Here is a 17,046-nt window from a genome sequence, read left to right as displayed (position 1 = left end):
TGTCTTACATTACAGCAGGTGGTGAGCATGTGGGGGCAGGGCATGGCCGCTCATGGCCAAAGTGCCAGCAGAGCACTGGAGGGTCAGGGAGGGTGTTGAAGCAAGCCGGTGTCCTGTCTGCAGTGATATTGCCAGTTGCTTCTTCCCTGCCAGAGCCAGAATGCCACTGTATTTACCATAAGTGCTGGTAGATGTCGGCCTTTCTGTGGCGGGCCTGGGCAACTACTAGAGAGTGACAGGCCCATTTCAGGTGGGCCCGTGAGGGAAGGAGGAGCAGGAAGAAGAAAGAGGAAAAGGGGCCGAATGAAAAGGGGCACCAAAAACAGCGGAGTCCGTTTGCCTGCCTGCCACATGCTCGCCCCACATTAGCCATGCTCTCCACGGTGTGCTGCAGCTGATCCAAGGCATGGAGAGCATGGCTGACATGGGGCAAGCACGTAGCAGGTGCACACACAGACTCTGCTGTTTTCAGTGGTCCTTTGGTGCCTGGCCGGCCGGGAAAACCCCACTTCTCACTCAGCCGCTTTTCCTCTTTCTTCTCCCTGCTCCTCCTTCCCTCGCACTGGCTGCTCCACTTCCCATTTCTCCATTGCAGCACACATTGCAGCCCGGGATCCACTTTGGCAGTGGCAGGATTTGGGGGATGGTAAATCCCCATTCGTGGTGTATCCACCGACCAATCACCATGCCATCTCTCCACCAAAAAAAAAAGCAGAGTCCATGTGCACACCTGCCTCGTAAAATCCAACTTAAGACACTGACCCAGATCTACAGCCCTGAAAAATCAAGGAAGAACTTCATGCCTTAATATTACATGGCTAGACTACTACAGCAATTTGTTGCTTGGGCCTCCTCATTGTCCTTTTTTCCTCTTGTTTGGGTCCAAAACAACACTCTGAGATTTCTTTTGTAACTTGCCAGTTTCTCAAGCTTCTATCTTGATATATTGGCTTCTTTTAGCCATGTTACTGATTTAAACTCCTTCATCTTGACATTCTAGTCTTTCAGTCTTGTACTCCAGCATATCTTCTAGTTACATTAACTTCTCATGCCTAGCTGACAATATGTTCTGGGGCTCATTGTTATTTCTGTTGGCTGCAATAACTTGTTTTCAGGTTTGCATGCATCCGGCATCAGTTTTATAAAAATGGCTGCTTTGGACCATTTCATTAGTAATAATATCAGCAGCAATAGTAGTAGTAGCAGCAGTAACTGTTTATACAAGCCATAAATGTTAATTAGAAATTGAATTAATAACATTTTTAAACTGGGAAATTGTGTTTTTTGATGTTCTACTCTAGAGGACATCCAATAGCTCTTTTGCTGTAATTTATCAATATAATTGGGTCATGTTTTATTCCTTGATGAAGCTAGTAGAAATGGGACAATTTGAATTGCATTTTTAAATACACAGAAATATCCATACCCTTGCTACTTGTCTTTAAAAAAGTGAATGTATGGTATCTAGTTAATTTATTATTCCAGCTAGGCCTTAGCTCATGCACATACGTTTGTTGGGTTGTTACATTGAGATACAATTTCATTTTCATTGTATAGTGTATTTTAGTTTGTATATGATACATAATAACTTCCATACTTTGTGATGTAATTAATTAAAGGCAAAAATAAAATTACTATTGTTTGCTGAGTTGGGATTTGTGAATATAAATGGAATTCCCATTTGATGTCTAAAGTCCTGCAGTTTTGAGGTTTAATAAAGCATTTTATTTTCCTCCACATAAAGTTTTGGTTTTAATAGGCAGTGGGATTGTCTGATTGGAAGCAGATGTTCTTCATTTCAGAAATGCTGTGAACCCAGGTAGAGTATTTAGACCTTGTGACTATGGGAGGAGGAGGAGGAGGAGGAGGAGGAGGAGGAGGAGGAGGAACTGGAATACTTTATTTCCAAATCATAATTACTTAATTCTTATAGATTATTTTTCCACATATTCAGATATTTTGTACATGGCAGATCTTACAAAATTGATTGCCTTTAGTTGCTTACAAAGCATAATAGATGAGGCTATACTAAAATCACAACATATAATGCACCCAATTCACTGGGAAAGTGTTTCTACAGCTTACCAAAATATACTTTATAATCAATCCCCACTTCCATGAATCAATGAAGAAGCAGAGAATTCAAAGGAAGTTATAACAAAGGAGGAACTTATTTTCACCTCTATTACACTGTATAGCAATGCCATTAATTATAGCCTGGCACAATTAATTATCTGTTGACTGCTAGAAATCCTGGCTTCATTTCAACAAAGTTGGTGGGTTACATACAAAATCAACCTTCATGTGCCATTTTTACAACCATAATCCAGTGCATACTTTGCCAGAATTGCATCGTAGATCCTAAGTGTGATCCTAAATTCTAGAACTGGAAGGATGATAAGAGTCAGCAACTGTGCAAGAAGAATACCGGACATCTAGATTCAATGCTGTTATGGAACAATACAGAGGATCACTTAGGGAGAAAAGATGCTTGCAGCTAATTCTAGAGAAGCAACCCCATGTCGAAGCATCAGGACTTCCAAAAACAGTATCAAGCATGACAAACTTGTCCATAGACCCAAGCCCTAAGATGAGAAAATAAACAGAATGTAACAAAATAACAGAGTTGGAAGAGACCTTGGAGATCTTCTAGTAGTCCAACCCCCTGCTCTGGCAGGAAACCCTGTACCATTTCAGACAAATGGTTGTCCAATCTCTTCTTAAAAACTTCCAATGTTTTTCACCACTTCTGGAAGCACGTTATTCTACTGGTTAATTGTTCTAACTGTCAGGAAATTTCTCCTTAGTTCTAGGTTGCATCTCTCCTTGGTTAGTTTCCATCCGTTGCTTCTTGTCCTGCCTTCAGGTCCTTTGGAGAATAGCTTGACTCCCTCTTCTTTGTGGCAGCCCCTGAGATATTGGAACACTACTATCATGTCCCCCATTCGTCCTTCTCTTCATTAAATTAGAAATACCCAATTCCAACAACCGTTCCTTATATGTTTTAGCCTCCAGTCCCCTAATCATCTTTGTTGTTTTTCTAGAATCTCAACATCTTTTTTACATTGTGGTGACCAAAACTAGATGCAGTGTTCCAAGTGTCGTCTTGGAATATACATACAAACATATATATGCAGAGTTGTCTTAAAGCTAGATTCCTTTTTCATACCTTCAGACAAATCTTTAGAATTTGCTTTCATTACAATAAGCCTCAAGCTTCTTCGTGATTAAAAGCAGGTGGCAAAGAAATATGAACAATGACTTTTTGTCTGTTTCCCCCCTTTTTACTTTAAAATGGCTTTCCTTCAATTCTCTTTGATCTTTAATGTAGCCCTCAAATCTCTGCTTTCCCCCTTCAACTAGGAAGTCTTTGTGTGTGTGTGTGTGTGTGCTTGTGTGTGTGTGCATGCGCGCACGTGCGAGAGGGGGAGAGATACTTGTTTTTCCAATTAATTTTTTATAATAGATCATTCTTTTTTCTACCTTGTGAATTTTAACTCCCAGAATTCTCCAGCACATTCCAAGATATGGACTGTGTTGAAATCCACATGTCTTAAAGCTCCCAAGGTTGAGATACATAGGGCTAGGGATATGATGTTTAAAAAAAAGCATGTCAAGTCCCATTTTTACTTTTAATTCTATTTGTTTTTGCATTATATTTGCTTCCTATAATATAACCCAGGACCTGACTTTGAGCCCTTGGCTACTGTATGAAAATGAGTGGAAAATAAATTAGTGTGTTCACCTCGTTTTATGTAAAAAAAATCTCTCTCCAGGAATAATTTTTAGATGGCTAAAGTTAATTAGGATTATGATCATACCAGCATCAGTGGTATGATTCAGCCAGTTTGCACCACTTCGGCAGAACCGGTAGCTAATTTTTTGTTGCCCAGGCCCAGAATGGACTTCTGGAAGTGGCATCCACATAGAGAACCGGTTGTTCACATATTTGAATATCACCACTGACCAGCATCCTTAAATAAAATAATCATGTCCTAAAAGAATATATACATATAGAATATAAAACATGTGACAACATAAAAATGTGCAAAAAGAAATCAAGCTTTTCCATGGTACAGGTGCTGGTTTTGGAGATGGATGATAATTAAATAGGCTTCACACAGTAATGGCAATAGGACAGGACCTAGTTATCTTTCCAAAGATGTCTGCATCTTAAAGCAATAATTTAAACATCACCCTATTGTCTCATAATATTTTGAAGAATTTTTTTTATGATAACTGTCATGGTTCCAATAGATGAAACCCATCAAAAGAACTTCAAAGCAAGAATTCTTCCTCAAGAAACATTTTATTCAGGAAACAAAGTATCGGCACTACATAGTTGAACCCAAAACTAGTTTCCCTTCCCCTGGATACAAAATAACAAATTGCAATTTCCACCCCCAATAAGCAGTCATAAATCACGTTCTCCAATTAGCTTGAAACATGGGCTTTCTCCCCAGCTCCTCAGCCTGCCAGAACGTTGTCAAGTCGTCCTTGGGTTCCCACAAAGCAGCGTTCATTATTATGGCTAGCTGAGCTCAAGCATTCATCCCAATCCCCCTTCTGCACCTGATTTCTAAATAGAAGAAAAAGCATGTTAAAAGCAAAGAGAAAACAGCTGCGATTTCCATCAGTTGTCAGAGCAGGAACATCCAATGTTTACAGCATTGACAATAATTTTATCAGAATTTTTGTGAGGGTTTGTGAGTGAAGTGGATGGCAAGAGTGACAGGCAGGCAAGAAGGAAGGAAGGAAGGAAATACAAAAATGCAGAAAGAAAAGGAAAATAATATAAAAATTGACTTCCCATTTCTTTCAGAAATATAAACTGAAATCGATCTCTTACTCTAGCCTTACTACTTGTGGTTGAGATTTTATTGACAGTCTCTTTTATCAAATAATGGCACTTGCATTCATTGCCAGTGTTTTCTCTGCCTCCCTCAACAATAGTCTCAGCCAGTCTGTGTGTCATATTTTCAACAATCATACGTCCTGCAACATAGGCTATGTCCCTATAGCAATTAAGCTAAGGGTTGTTGGAAGAGAAGAGTCTGTAGCATTTCTATGAGTGGACCTTCTATGGAAACAAAATGGCCTCTTTATTTCCATAGGAAGAGATGGATTGGGCTGGAAACAAGCATATTAAAGCGTACCTTTTTTTATGAACCTGTTTTCATGGTGAAATCAGGACTTCTTTTAAAAAAACAAATCACAGTGGCATAGCCTACATTGGTATTTTTCAAAGGTATAACATAAAGGTTGGGGTATTTTTTAAGATACTCCTAACCTTAAGGTGTCTAAGGAGTTAAACATCATCACCAAAACCTTAAATTGGGCCTGAAAATGAACTGAGAGCCCATGGTCTACTACAATGTTTCTTCATCTTAGCAACTATAAGGAGTATAGCTTTCCCTAGGCAGCATGCTGGAAATGGTCATGGGAAAGACCTTGGGCAATAGGAGAAAGAGGAGCGATCAGATAAAATAAGCCCACAGCTTGCATAATAGCCACAGAAAGAAGACTCAGAAAGGAACCTCCCTAACTTCTAAGGCTGTAAAAGAGACAGCAAGAAATTTGTAGTATCAGACTTGAAGAATTAATGTATGCTTAAAATAAGGTAGAGTTACCAATAAAGGAGAATATTTGCAGCTGAGGATTGAACTGTGGGGTCCTTGGTGCTCTCTGAGCTTGGTTGTTTTCTTGCAGACGTTTCATTAGCCAAACTAGGTAACATCATCAGCACTAGTAAGGAGTGTGGATTGCCCTCAGTTTATATTCTAGTGGCTTGCCCTCTCAGTGTTGGTGGGGGTGGTGGTCTTAGAGATGCTATGGTTGGGCTGTTTACTGTTGGCTTGTTTGGCAGTTCCTTCATTGGGATGTTATTTACTTGATTGTTGGTCTGATGTTAACCTTGGAGTTATTCTATGCTGATCTGGGTGCTAATGGCTAGTAGGGAGGTGTTTTGGTCTTTTGATTCCCTTTTGGGCTGGTTGATTGTCTCTTTTGCATAATATATAGATATTGTTTATATCTATGTGCCTATTGGTGGCTAATTTGTTAAAGTGCCCGGTTTGTAGAAATTCCATTTCTAGACAGTGTGTTTGGACTTGGTTTGATCTAGGGTGCTCACAAAGTAGAATTAGCTCATTGTGTTTCCTGTCTAGTCTATCTTCCCTATCTGGAAAGGCTGATACATGCTGCCTGGGGAATTCTGGGAGTTGAAATCCACACATCTTAAAATTGCCAAACTTTGGAAAACACTGGCCTATATGATAGCATGTGGCTGAATGGTTGTATTGCAAACATATGGATATTGCGTTGATGTCACAGTTAGGACTACAGCACAATGAGAAAAATGTATAATTCTGTGGTATTCTGTAGGCTTAATACAAACTGTGTTTTCCCCAATACTGTTTTTTTGGAGAAGACAATCTGTTATTGGTTCAGATTCTAGTAGAAGGATCTTAGTAGAAATCCTTCCTGTGTGTTCTGCTTCTGTCCTGGTGTTAATTGTGGTCACTGTGTAACAAGGCAATATGGGAAATGGAATCACAAAATAAAAGGCGTTCTCCAATCAGCATGCCTGCGAGGCTCAGTGCTGCTGCTCTTCTTTCCTGAAGCTGCAAAATTAAATCTCCTGAACTTCTGATGGCTGGGCTTTCCACAGGAAAGGGCCCATTTCAGCCTCAAACAGTCTGCTGTTTTTCCTTATTTAGATAGAATGTATATTGTACTATTGATATACTTTTAAATGTCTAATGCAAATGTGCATTCTCAAAGCCATTACATTGAATTAATCTGTAATAAATCACAAGCACATGGTTTTACTTAGGGAAACTAGAAGAGTTTTCTGTGTCAGATCACTCCATCTGTATAGTATTTTTTGCAAGAAAATAATTAATTTAGACAAAGCAAGGATAGTCTGGAATCTCTCTCTCTCTCTCTCTCTCTCTCTCTCTCTCTCTCTCTCTCTCTCTCTCTCTCTCTCTCTCTCTCTCTCTCTCTCACACACACACACACACACACACACACACACATCCAGCCACAAATATGCTCAGTAACCTGGATAGATTACTACAGTATATTATACTGTAGTATAACTTTGAAGATCATTTGGTAACTTCATTTAAGCTTTAACCTGGACTACTTGATAGAGGAATGCAGAGATAATAATGAAGATTTGCAGGAACAATAGGGGAAAATACAAGAGAACTCAGAACTAAGAAAAGAAATGGTGAAAGAAAGAAAGAAAGAAAGAAAGAAAGAAAGAAAGAAAGAAAGAAAGAAAGAAAGAAAGAAAGAAAGAAAGAAACCAATGATAGAATTTTCCACACCAGTCAGTTAGAACTGAAGAAGCTTCTTGGATGAGAAGCAAAACGTTTTCAAAGAAACCCCCCCCCAAAAAAATGTCCAGTTGCCTGTAGGAAAAAGCACCTTTTGGACAACTGTGCTGTTCGTTTTTATCTTTTTAAAAGTAACAGTTTTCCTCCATGAAAATAACAGGAATGTCATGCTGGATCAGAACAACAGAAAGGGGAAGGAAGCAAAAGGCTTAAGCCCCCATCATGGGCCAGATCACTTTTCCTTTTTACACACACCTGTTTTTTACAATTCCCAGAACAGTCAGGCAGTTGCACCTCTCCAGAGTGGTTCTTAATTCCATTTGGATTCCACTGTGTTGTGGATGGCAATGTTAGTCAACTCAGATTTCCTCATTGATATATCTTGAGTCTATGAAATGAAATGGCACAGGCTACAAAGCATAGAACATAGAATAACAGAGTTGGAAGGGATCTTGGAGGTCTTCTAGTCCAGGGGTCACCAACCTTTCTGGCTTGGTGGCCCAGTGGGAAAGGGAGGGGCAGACACCTTTATGCATGCATGCGCACACACCCAAATGTAGCTGCATGTCTGTACGCATGAACAGACCCGTAAGCGTGCACATTCCATAAATGAGGCTGCTAATGCTGGCGCGAGGGTCACACTGAGACTAGTGCCGGCACGAGGCTGGTGCAGGTGCGAAGGTCAAGGAGAGGCTGGGTCCGGTGTGAGAGTCATGGCAAGAGTCACGGCAAGTCTAGCACCGGGATGAGGGTCGCACTGAGGCTATCGCCGAGGCTAGTGCAGGCACGAGGATCGTGCCAAGGCTAGCACAGGCATGAGGGTCATGCTGAGGCTAGCGCTGAGGCTAGCGTCACCGTGAGAGTTACACCAAGTGTTACGCTGAGGCTAGCACCAATGCAAGAGGGAGTGAGCGCGTGCACACATGTGCACACACTGGCCAGCCACTTATGTGGCCCGGTGGCCAAGAGGCCACGGCCTGGTAGTGGGCCTCAGCCCATAGGTTGGGGATCTCTGTTTTAGTCCAACCCCCTGCTCAAGCAGAAGACCCTATACTATTTCAGATAAATGATTGTCCAGTGTCTTTGTGAAAGCCTCCAGTGATGGAGCATCCACAATTTCTGAAGCGGGAGACTGTGAGTTCTAGTCCCGCCTTAGCCATGAAAGCAACTGGGTGACTTTGGATCAATCAGTCTCTCTCTCTCTCAGCCCAACCCACCTCACAGATTTGTTGTGAAGAAAATAGGAAGAGGAAAGAGTTATTTGTAACTCGCTGCCTTGAGTTATTTGTAAAAATAAGAAAGGCAGGATACAAGTAAATAAAATAAATGTAACCATCCTCTGAACAAAAGGTGGTTTCCTGTCCTTTTATCCTGGAAAACATTTTCTGTAGATTGGAATTCTGGCAAGTAGGAAAACTCTTGAATGATAGCATTGCTCTAATTAAAAACAGAAACAAAGACAGCTGGAGATTTTTTCATGCTTTCCAGACACCGGACCATGGCAGAGACTTCTGTAAATTAAATGAGAACTGGGAAAGCTTAATCAAAAGAAACTGAAAGTGGCCAACAGTCCCTTGCATCCAGATTGGTTGATTGATTAACCCTTTTATAATTTCACACTTAATTGACAGTGCTGTTCAATTAAGGAGCAACCATATTGCAATAAACTATTTTTAAACAAATTTCACAGATAAATGTGACTGTGATAACACAGTGAAGCTAAATGTGTATACATCTATCCGCATATTTCAAGTCTTTGGAGATTTCAGCACAATGACTTTGAGAGAGCAGTTCATCCTTGGTGCCAGAGCTGCTATATGCATTGGAATTGGAAAGAGTGGGAAAGAAAATCTCTTCATATGTTGGAAACCAACATGTCATAGAGACAGACTGCTTTTGTTGATAGTCAGGCTGTGATGATATGCTGAATAAGTCACAGTTAATAGATTCACACTGTATGCCAACCATAAACCGTGAATGAGAAACTCCACAAGCCAAAATGAACTAAGCCACTGGTTTTGTAAGCACAAAGGGGAGTTTTATTTGGTTTCTTGGCCCCATGGTGGAGTACTCAAATATGCAGCCTTCACTGACTGTTTAACATAATGCAGACCAGGAAAATCTGTTCCATAATTAAGCTGAACCTATAAACTGAACAAAATGTAACTATCTATCTGCTTGTATAAGGATTCTGAAGCATCTCTCTTGAGAGGTTCAGATTTTGTTCCTAGGCAAGGCATTAAATACCCCATACATATATTAAATCATCCTTCATGCTTTGCCCCCTTTCTTAACTTGTATCAGCAGTAGATTTCTGAATAATCAGAATTCCAGATTATTTCATCCATTTTCAGCTTTATAGAATAAAAAAGCAACCTGAGAACGTTTGTGGTTTCCATACCTCTTTGTTGATTTCCTTCTTTCTCTCTCATTCTCTCTCATCCCCTTCCCCCACTTCCATCTGTAATTTGTTCATTCTGAAAGCCACATCTGGTATTAGGGTACAGGAGAGGGATGATGGTAAAAATAAAATCAGTCATTAGCAAAAGGGCTTCAGGTAGAAATCAAAGCCAATTCCTCAGGAACTGTTAAGCTCCATGCTTTTGCCAGGTAAATGTGAAAACTAAGATTCACTCAAATATGAAACCTTCAAATATATGTCAGATATCAAGTGCAAAGAATCGGGACCATATGTTAAGCTGCAGCTCAGAAGATTTATTGCTCAGGCCTATACACAAGAATCTTGTCAACTATAGTTTAGTGTTAAACTGGTGCCAGAAAAGAATTCAACAGAATTCTTTTCAACAGAATTCAAGAGGGGTTAGACTTAAACTCTTTGTGGAAATGTAACAACTCTAGGCTGATGACATGCTTAACTCCACCACCAGCTCTGCTTGCTTTTCTCCTACAGCAGGGAGCAACATCAGTGATTCCTTCAAATAGGAAAGTGGGGACTTTTTACTGAGACGGGGTAGTCAAGAGTTGCATGGTTTTCCAGTGTTCTCTCCTTGGGCTCACCTGCACAGCCAGATTGCTACATCATCAGCAGAGAACGACAACTATTGTCCACTGTGAATATGCCCTCCAGGCACATTTTTCTGCTCCACTTTCAAAGGAGCATTTTTCCTACTTCTGTCACTCAAATGCTGCTAACTGGTTTCCCTTTTACTTCCTTGTCCCAAAGGTGCTTTTTTCACAAGGCAACTTTCTTTTTTTTCTTGGAGACGTTTTGCTTCTCATCAAAGAAGCTTCTTCAGCTCTGACTGGATGGTGGAGAATGACTTTTACTTCCTTCTGTGCCGGCCTCCTCACTTTGTTCTCTTCACCCTGCCTTTCCTAAATAATATTTTGTTAAAGCAGTCTTGCCTACCAGCACTGTGTTTTAAATACTTGCCTTGTATGTAGCATTTCTTTTAATTATGATTTTTTTTCCTTGAGCTATCTACTTTTCTATAGGGTTGCTGTTTTTAATGCCTACCAGTACACCATTTCATTATTTTTTTCCAGTCACTTGAAGAACTTATTTGTTCCTTCAGTGGGCTTATTTGCTAGAAGAAGAAGAAAAAGCCCACGAGAAAAGTTGATTGCTCAGAGAAAGAAAAATAGTAATTGAGATGGGATGCGATGAGTTGGGCTGGATTGGGGAGTCAATCGAGATTTGAATCAGGACTGTTCTGTATGTTTTGAAGCAAAAGAGCAAAAAGAGAGCTCCATCTTTATCTGGTGCTGCAAGGGAAGAGCAATATTGCCTACACTCTTTCTTCATATTTATCACCTGAAATTTGGTCTATGTTTAGATGTGGTTTAGTACTTTTTCAACAGAGATCACAAACAAAATTCAGAACTAGTCCAACCAACAGTGACCCATCATTCAGGTAACCTAACAAACCAACTAAACCTTACATCTCAAGAACCCACCTACATTTGCAGAATCCCACATCACTTCCTATTAGAAAGGCAACTGGTAGCTGCTTTTTCTGCTGGCAGGCAATCCTCAGGAGGAAATGAAAGAAAAAACAAGGGGAATCTAGCAATCACTTTTCTTAATTTAGCTCATATTAAAATTGCAAGGTCAGCCCCATTTTCTGCATTTGTTTCCTGAATGGGATCCAGCAATTTAATTACTTTTAACTTATGTCAACATGTCTTGTGCCAATTCAAGGGCTGATGGATCACATATTATCAATCCTTCTGAGGAAGGAAGTGTTTTAAGTGTCGCCTTTTCTTTTGTGACTATTGTTCCTGCTCCTGTTATTATAATTGCATACACCATTTATGTTTGACTTTGTCTTCAAGTAGAAACCTGCTCTCTAAATCTTTTATGTGGATAATACTTTATAACAAAAAAGTAGGCCAACACTCTTTATTAAAATGCATGAGGTGAGCTTGCATCTTATAGTAAAATGTGTGAGTGCCAAAAGATACTGTCAGACCTCCTGATTTTTGGCTGCAACAGACTAATTGGGTTTTCTTCCTCCAATGTGACAAATATGTAGAACAGCTTTTCCTAAGCTTGAGCCTGTTTGGTTTAACACCCCATTTAGATGTCTTTTGTGATAGTGTTACATCTTTTTCCTCTCTGGAGCATCAGGATCCTTCACTTTTATTTTGAAATGTACATTCTATTAGGCTATCTCTCCAAGACACTCCTGAATTTATGGTCCCCAAGAATATATCTCTCAGCATGCTGTCTATGCCATTCCAAAGCTGCTGCTCCTTATTTGATCACATCATCTGCAGCTTAAAAGAAATGCTACTATTTAAATTTATGGACTAAGTATGCTAGTTCAGTATCTTAATAGAAAAGATAAAAGATAAAAAAGAAAATTAAAATAGAGACAGTGGCTTTTTAAAGTGACAATATGAATGCCAGTGCGTTAGAAAGCAACAACGCTGGTTATCCATGTACCTTGTCTGTGGATGACTACATGTGAAAAGTCCAATTAAAATCTCATGAAGATCCAAATATAAACCTGAAGGAATGGCACCACCTGGTGGCTTTAATGGGAATGACCATGGGGCATTTTTTCTTTCCTTTAGCGCTGTGAGCAATCTTTATACATCAATGATACATTTGAAATTATGACAAGATATCGTGACCACTTTCACCAAATGGCTATTGTGGGAGAAAATGGGCATGCACAAATAGCTGCCGTGAAGGGTATGACCATTCATAGGTCACTCCCAGATGCTTTCAGTAAATCTAACATATGCTGATATTTTTCTTCTGCTTAAGGGGACATGTTTCTAAATAAAATATTCACTTTGTCTGGATCTATGTGCCTCCCAGGTTCATTCTCATAAATGGATTGTACTAAACAAAATTATAAGATATATAATTATAAAGAATATAATGAGAGAAGAATCACAGAAATACAGTATGCCATGCCAGTTCTGAGGGATACAGCTTTTACAGATAATGTTACAGAAATTTCAGAATCTGCAACTTGCATATGTGCAGCTTTAAAATTTTGTCCGATTTAATTGATTTTGGTGATAAATTACCTATGAATGATTTTCTGGAAAATTGCATGGGATCCATGAAGTCAAACAATGTACTAAGTGCACCTGGAGTTGTTCTCTCTCATTTAGGTTTTGGCTGTCTTAAATTCCAATATTTTTAATGAATCTCTCTTCCCACTCTTCTCCTCTCATTTTGTTGTAAATGGTCTTACTGACACATTTCAGAACTGTTCCCTCTGTGGGGAATCAACCTGAATTTAACACATCTGGGTTTTTATTGAAAGCCATCACCAAGCTTTCTGCATATAATTAATTAGGCATTGGAATTTTTGTGGTTTCCCCTTTACCTCTTAATGTGAAAAACAGAATTTATTTTTTCCTCTGGAAAAGAAAATGTCAACAGTTTGTGCTCGGGTCAGTTGGCTACTTTACATTCTGAATGATTAGCTAAAACATCTGTTGGAGGGGATCTTAACTGAACTGGAAGGACAATTACAATTTGTGGGCCATTTTCAACAAACAAGGATTAGATTTTTTTTCCCCAACTGTTGTGCCAGATAGTATATGTGACTTTCTCAATGCTTCAGAAGTTAGAAGGACAATGAAAATGATTATTGAAAACTTTGATGACTGAAGATATTTCCACTGCCAGAAGCTCAACTCTCAAGTGCCTGGAAAAGGGCCTTTTCTGCTGTGGCTCCAGACTATAGAATACTGTACAGTCTACTAGGATAGTGATCTATGATTGTAATAAACATTTGATTTCACACACACACACACACACACACACACACACACTGTAATTTGGGGAAATGATGAAAACTTATCTTTTTCTCCAAACTTTTAATTGTTAGTGGGAGATTTTGTTTTCAACAGAACTACTTTTCTCTTGGTTTTAATTGGATTGAGTTTATTATTAATGTTTTATCATCCATATTGTTAATTACAGCTGCTTTGAGTATAGTCAGAGAGAAAAGTGAAATGTATATTTAATAAGTCATTCTGGAGAACTCTTTTGATTGGGTTAAAATTATTTATATTCGGACATTTCCAAAGCATGAGTAACTGGGTTTTTCATCTAATTTTGATTTGGAAAGAAACAGATTTGCCTGTTTAGCCACATGAACGTTGATGTTTCTTTTTTTATTCGTATATACAGTAATCAGATAGAAAAAGTAGATATGGAATTTGTCAGCATTATGCTTGGGATGTTTGTCTGTTGCAAAATAGAACTTATTTAGTTATGATGCCTAAAATAGGTTTTTACACATTTAACTTAATAAAGGAAATTCACATGAGGGATTCATTTCAGCAAAATGTTGATTGTTTCCATTTCCCCATCAACATTTAAAAGTTTGGCTACGCTGAATATACCTTGGAACTATCTACTTTTCATAATGATCCTTAAATAATAGCAGAAGAGACACAAACTAAATGAATGCAAAAATCTAAGACACTGAAAACCAATGGATGGAATAAAACTACTATATCTGAACTGCAGAAAGCCAGATGACTGCAAAGGGTTAGCAGAATGTATGCCTCAGTAAGAATGCTTGTGGTCCAAAAAGACAAATGAAATGTACTGAGGAACTGACATGCTCTGGTAGAAAAAGCATCTCTGGGTTTGTTTGTTTTTTATGAGGGGAGGGAAAATGAGAGGAAACAGTTTTTCAATAGAAATCAAGCTGAAGGAGAAAGTTGTTCAATTAGGGGAAAGCAGGAGAGAGCAGAGCTGATGAGAGGAATACAGAGAAAGTCTCTTGCTTTGTATAGCTAATTTTAATGTTTTTAGAAATCAGGTAAATGGGTGCAAGAAACTGATGCTTCTGGAACTGCATCTCCAACAAGAAAATTCAGTTGTTCTGCCTTTCTAAATATAGTTGGGTACACTCAATCTCTGAGTCCATCTTGCACTGATGAATACTATACCGGATTGGAAAGCGTTCAAAAACCTCAATTTATTAAATTCTGTTGTGTGCATTATGGTGGGAATCCATGGACCAAGTTTTTTGTTCTTATATCCAACAACCTTTGTCGCATATCCCTACCTAGAGCAGAGAAAAGATTCTCAATCTGGTGCCACCATTATAAGAAACATAGAAATATATCGGGATCTTTTTTACTTTCCCCATCTTACAGACTGTGCATTCAGCATATCCTGAAGGGCTATTTTGTAAATGCTCAATGGAATACCACCTTTGTCACTATGGTGCTGACCAGCAGAGGATGTCATTTAGTATGCCATTGTCATACTGGTGAGACTGGGGAGGGAAACATTGGTGATAGACAAACTTAAGGGGTTTCATGCAGAACTACTTAATTATCATCTTGCAGATAATCAAGAATTGGGTAGCATCTTTTCCAGCTAAGTAGTTTTATTAAAAGGCATAAGCATTTATAAGCTGCAACACACTTCATCAGAAAGCCATTCTGTGCATCTAATGAACTGAGTTGCAACTCATGAAAACTGATGTTTTTTAATAAAATGTGTTAGTTGGAAAACATACTACCAGATTTCTTTTATTGCCGTAGACTAACACAGCTCTCCTCCTACAAAGTTTTTTTTTTATTATCTGTCAAGTCACTATTTTTGTTAAGTTTTGTTTAAAACCCAGAAATAACTTTTTAAGCTCCAAATAGCACCACTGGTTTTAATTCAACTTAAGTTTGTGTGGTGCACTTGATTTTATACATGTTGCATTTCCTTTGATTACTATTATTTTTCTTTTCTTTTTTGTTTAGTACGCTGTTATTACAACTTGCAATAAGTAAACTTATGACTTCCTTACAGTAAACAGGTATTACTTCCTTACAAGTTTGCATAACCAGTGGGTCTTGAATAGAATAGGTAAACCTCTGGATGAATACTCATAATAGGATTGCATTTCCTCTACAGGACCACAAATTTTCTTGTATCTGGTACTAAAAGACTATTTTCACTGATGTAACCTGTATCAATCTGCCTGCGCTCTGAAATTTGTATCAGGAGTCCCACATACGTTCTCACTTATGCAGAGAACTAGTTCATAAAAAGCATGTTTTCCCACCAATAGCCCTACTTCTGTGAAATACTTTACATTAAGGATGTAAAAGATCACTGAAGGCCATTAAAAATGTTTCCCAAACTAATTTGTCCTTTTTATTGCTTTCTGCTTAAAAAAAGTCTCGCTGGCTAATTAGGAGAGAGATTCCTATTGAAGTTGGCCTGTAATATTTTTAACCGAATAAATAAGAGTAGAGAACTAAATAGACTTTGACAAACTATTGAATTAAAACTTCACCATTTCATGATTTCAGCAGTTAAAATGTTCAGCAAGCAGCTGAAGATGCCAATGGGGATGTTGTTCAGATTGCCTTTTTTGAAGAGAAGGGCAGTCAATGCCCTATTCAGGCATGTCCCAGGCAGGGAACAGAGCTTTGCTCCTACCACCTTCTGAGTCAGAAAATAAGCCCCCAGCCAAAGTTTCAGCTCTCTGAAAATTGCAAATTCTGGTTAAGAGCCCTTGAACAGTCCAGTCTTTGTCTGGAAACAGGAAGCCTATACCTAACCACCCTATGACTATATTCACAAGATGCATTTGCTCACAGTTATAAGAACTAGCATTGTGAATCTATTTTAAGGGTATAGGTAATTTATGCTGGGTTCTAATGCAGAGGAATGTTTTTTTTTTCTAATTCTTTGCCCTTTCAAAAATATTCTAATTCATTAACTGCAGAGTAGGTAAAAATTGTATTTTTTTAAAAAAAAACCAGAAAAACCTACAAACATGTGGTTTTAGACTACTCAGGTTGGGACGGCCTCTTAATGTTGAGCATGGAAGGAGTTCCAAGAGCAATATCATTCTGTACATCAGAGATAATTAAAAAAAAGCAAAACAGAATCCTCAAAAGGAAGTTTCCTCCACATAATTGCTTATTATTATGTTGGTCATACAGCTAGCCAGGTATTTAGACTGGATTTGGCCTTTTTATCTACTTGAGCCCTTCCTCAGGACTTGGGAAAGGCAAATGTTATTATCTACCCCACAACACAAATCAGAACTACCAGTTGTGGTGTTTGCCTTCATTTGAATTGAATTCTTCCCGAGAACCGAGGATATCATAATGTCAATGTAGTATATGTGTGGATCCAGGCACTATGGATTTTTGTAACTGACAGATGGAAATTTTGTCAATGCCACATTTTCTAAGTGCCATCCAAGATTTTTTGTCATGGCACTCAGTGAGCCGATAACCG

This window comes from Crotalus tigris, unplaced genomic scaffold, assembly GCF_016545835.1.
Source record: "Crotalus tigris isolate CLP2741 ecotype Arizona unplaced genomic scaffold, ASM1654583v1 scf7180000017668.6805642782:7212621, whole genome shotgun sequence".
In the NCBI taxonomy this organism is placed as follows: Eukaryota; Metazoa; Chordata; class Lepidosauria; order Squamata; family Viperidae; genus Crotalus; species Crotalus tigris.
The sequence above is the reverse complement of the archived record's forward strand: the minus strand, read 5'-3'. Positions refer to the sequence as shown.